The sequence below is a fragment of the Triticum dicoccoides genome, chromosome 3B (genome assembly GCF_002162155.2).
Source record: "Triticum dicoccoides isolate Atlit2015 ecotype Zavitan chromosome 3B, WEW_v2.0, whole genome shotgun sequence".
Classification (NCBI taxonomy): domain Eukaryota; kingdom Viridiplantae; phylum Streptophyta; class Magnoliopsida; order Poales; family Poaceae; genus Triticum; species Triticum dicoccoides.
The window spans coordinates 854,250,528-854,254,951 of record NC_041385.1 but is presented as its reverse complement, the minus strand read 5'-3'; positions in this window follow the sequence as shown (position 1 = coordinate 854,254,951).

Here is a 4,424-nt window from a genome sequence, read left to right as displayed (position 1 = left end):
TATATTATTTTTGGGACTAACCTATTAACCGGAGGCCCAGCCCAGATTTGTTGTTTTATGCCTATTTCAGTGTTTCGAGGGAAAGGAATATCAGACGGAGTCAAAACGGAACGAAATCAACTGGAGAAGTTATTTTTGGAAGGAAAGCCACCGGATAGACTTGGACTCTACGTCATAAGATAAGGGAGCTGGCCACGAGGGTGGGGGTGCCCCCCTGGGCGCGCCCCCCTGCCTCGTGGGGCCCCCGAAGCTCCACCGACGTACCCCTTGCACCCATATATACTGACGTACCCTAAAACTTCCAGAACAGAAGATAGATCGGGAGTTCCGCCGCCGCAAGCCTCTGTAGCCACCAAAAACCAATCGGGACCCTGTTCCGGCACCCTGCTGGAGGGGGGATCCCATCACCGGAGGCCATCTTCATCATCCCGGCGCTATCCATGACGAGGAGGGAGTAGTTCACCCTCGGGGCTAAGGGTATGTACCAGTAGCTATGTGTTTGATCTCTCTCTCTCATGTTCTCTCTCGTGTTCCCTCTATGGCACGATCTTGATGTATCACGAGCTTTGCTATTGTACTTGGATCTTATGATGTTTCTCCCCGTCTACTCTCTTGTGATGAATTGAGTTTCCCCTTTGAAGTTATCTTATCGGATTGAGTCTTTTATGAGAACACTTGATGTATGTCTTGCGATAAACTTGATGTACGTTTTGGTGATCAGCTTGCGGGTTTCGTGACATTGGGAACCTATGCATAGGGGTTGGCACACGTTCTTGACTCTCCGGTAGTAGCTTTCGGGCACTCTTTGAAGTACTTTTATGTTGGTTGGATAAATCTGAGATTGTGTGATGCATATCGTATAATCATGCCCACAGATACTTGAGGTGACAATGGAGTATCTAGGTGACATTAGGGTTTTGGTTGATTTGTGTCTTAAGGTGTTATTCTAGTACGGACTCTTTTATAGATCGATCTGAAAGAATAACTTTGAGGTGGTTTCGTACCCTACCATAATCTCGATGTTTGTTCTCCGCTATTAGTGGCTTTGGAGTGACTCTTTGTTGCATGTTGAGGGCTTGTTATATGATCTATCTATGTTATTATTGTTGAGAGAACTTGCACTAGCGAAAGTATGAACCCTAGGCCTTGTTTCCTATCATTGCAATACCGTTTACGCTCACTTTTGTCATTAGTTACCTTGCTGTTTTTATTATTTCAGATTACAAAAACCTACATCTACTATCTATTTTGCACTTGTATCTTCATCTCTTCGCCGAACTAGTGCACCTATACAATTTACCATTGTATTGGGTGTGTTGGGGACACAAGAGACTCTTTGTTATTTGGTAGCAGGGTTGTTTGAGAGACACCATCTCCATCCTACGCCTCCTACGGATTGATACATCTTAGGTCATCCACTTGAGGGAAATTTGCTACTGTCCTACAAACATGTGCACTTGCAGGCCCAACAACGTCTACAAGAAGAAGGTTGTATAGTAGACATCAGCGCCCACCCCCTCTGGGCGCGCCACCCTATCTCGTGGGCCACCTGCAGCTCCGCCGACCTCAACTCCAACTCCATATATTCCGTCTCGCGGAGAAAAAATATAGAGAGAAAGTTTCATCGCGTTTTACGATACGGAGCCGCCGCCAAGCCGTAATCTGTCTCGGGAGGGCTGATCTGGAGTCCGCTCGGGGCTCCGGAGAGGGGGATGCGTCGCCATCGTCATCATCAACCATCCTCCATCACCAATTTCATGATGCTCACCGCCGTGCGTGAGTAATTCCATCGTAGGCTTGCTGGACGGTGATGGGTTGGATGAGATTTACCATGTAATCAAGTTAGTTTGTTAGGGTTTGATCCCTAGTATCCACTATGTGCTGAGATTGATGTTGCTATGACTTTTCTATGCTTAATGCTTGTCACTAGGGCTCGAGTGCCATGATTTCAGATCTGAACCTATTATGTTTTAATGAATATATGTGTGTTCTTGATCCTATCTTGCAAGTCTATAGTCACCTATTATGTGTTATGATCCGACAGCCCCGAAGTGACAATAATCGGGATACTTGTCGGTGATGACCGTAGTTTGAGGAGTTCATGTATTCAATATGTGTTAATGCTTTGGTCCGGTACTCTATTAAAAGGAGGCCTTAATATCCCTTAGTTTCTGCTAGGACCCCGCTGCCACGGGAGTGTAGGACAAAAGATGTCATGCAAGTTCTTTTCCATAAGCATGTATGACTATATTCGGAATACATGCCTACATTACATTGATGAATTGGAGCTAGTTCTGTGTCACCCTATGTTATAGCTATTACATGAGGAATTGCATCCGACATAATTATCCATTACTGATCCGTTGCCTACGAGCTTTTCATATATTGTGCTTCGCTTATTTACTTTTCCGTTGCTATTGTTACAATCACTACAAAACCCCAAAAATTTTATCTTTTGCTATCTTTACCTTTACCACTATTACCATTACTATCATACTACTTTTCTACTAAATACCTTGCTGCAGATACTAAGTTATCCAGGTGTGGTTGAATTGACAACTCAACTGCTAATACTCAGGAGTATTCTTTGGCTCCCCTTGTGTCGAATCAATAAATTTGGGTTGAATACTCTACCCTCGAAAGCTGTTGCGATCCCCTACACTTGTGGGTTATCAAGATTAATTTCTGGTGCCGTTTCTGGGGAGCATAGCTCTATTCTCTGAGTCACTTGGGATTTATATCTGCTGGTCACTATGAAGAACTTGAAAGATTAAAGAACTAAAATCTATCCCTCAACTACAAGAGGAGGTAAGGAACTGCCATCTAGCTCTGCACTAGTTTCTCCTTCTGTTATGAATAAGCTTGCGACTCCTAAACCTGCTACTGCTATGAATTCTGATATGTCGCATGTTATTGATGATGCCACATCTGCTATGCATGATACTTATGATGAAACTACTTCTATGCTTGATACTACTGTGACGTTAGGTGAATTTCTTGATGAACAACTTACTAAGGCTAGGGAGAATGAAATTATTGAGAATGAAATTATTGATGATAGTGATGATGAAAGTTCTCCGAACGATTATGAACTGTCTGTTGTTCCTGAGGGTTATGTTATGCATGAAGAAACTGCTAGAGATTTTCTTGCTTGCAATGATAGATCAGATCTTAAGAAATTATTAGCTAAGCTGAAACAAAAGACTCTAAATGCTAAAATGAAACATGACCCTGCTTTTGCCACTTCACATATCTTTGTTACTGATAAGGAATATGAATTCTCTGTTGATCCTGAGATTATTACTTTAGTTGAATCCGATCCTTTTTATGGCGCTGAATCTGAAACTGTTGTGGCACATCTCACCAAGTTGAATGATATAGCCACCCTGTTTACTAATGATGAGACTTATCGCTATTATTACATACTTAATATATTTTCGTTCTCATTAAAGGGTGATGCTATGACTTGCTTTAATTTTCTTGATCCTGGTTGTGTGTGTAATCCCCAGGATATGATTTATTACTTCTCTGCTAAATATTTTCCAGCTCATAAGAAACAAGTTGCCTTGCAGGAAATATATAACTTTGTGAAAATCAAAGAAGAGAGTCTCCCACAAGCTTGGGGGAAGCTTCTCCGATTACTTAATGCTTTGCCTGATCATCCACTTAATAAAAATGAAATACATGATATCTTCTATAATGGACGAACTGATGCTTCCAAGGATCACTTGGATAGTTGTGTTGGTTGTGTTTTCAGGGAAAGAACAGTCGACGAAGCTGAATTATTATTGAATAATATGTTGACTAATGAAAATAATTGGACTCTTCCTTAGCCAATTCCTCAGGCAATTCCTGATCCAATTGAGCCAACTCCTGAGCCTATTCTTAAACCTACTCCGAAAAAGAGAGGTGTTCTATTTCTCAGTCCTGAAGATATGCAAGAGGTAAAGAAATCAATGAAACAGAAATGTATTAAAGCTGAAGACGTTAAGAATTTACCTCCAATTGAAGAAATACATGGTCTTAATATACCGCCTGACGAAGAAACACATTGTCTTGACAACCCGACACAGGTAGTGAAGGTAAATTCTCTCTATAGATATGATAAAGATGAAATCGCGTCTACTAAGTTTCATAGCCCATGCTTAGATGAATTTGATGATTTCATGGATAGACAAGCAAATTTCAATGATTATGTTGGTAGACAATTAAAGAATAATGCTTATACGATAGGACGCTTGAATGATTATACAGGTAGAGTTAAAGATGAACTTAAACTCAGTAGTAAACATGCTTCTATGATTGCTACTCAAGTTGAACAAGTACTTAAAGCCCATAATGAATTGCTAGTTGAATTAAATAATAAACATGACTTTGCTGTTAGAGTGGCTACTAGAACTGGTAAAATGACTCAGGAACCTTTG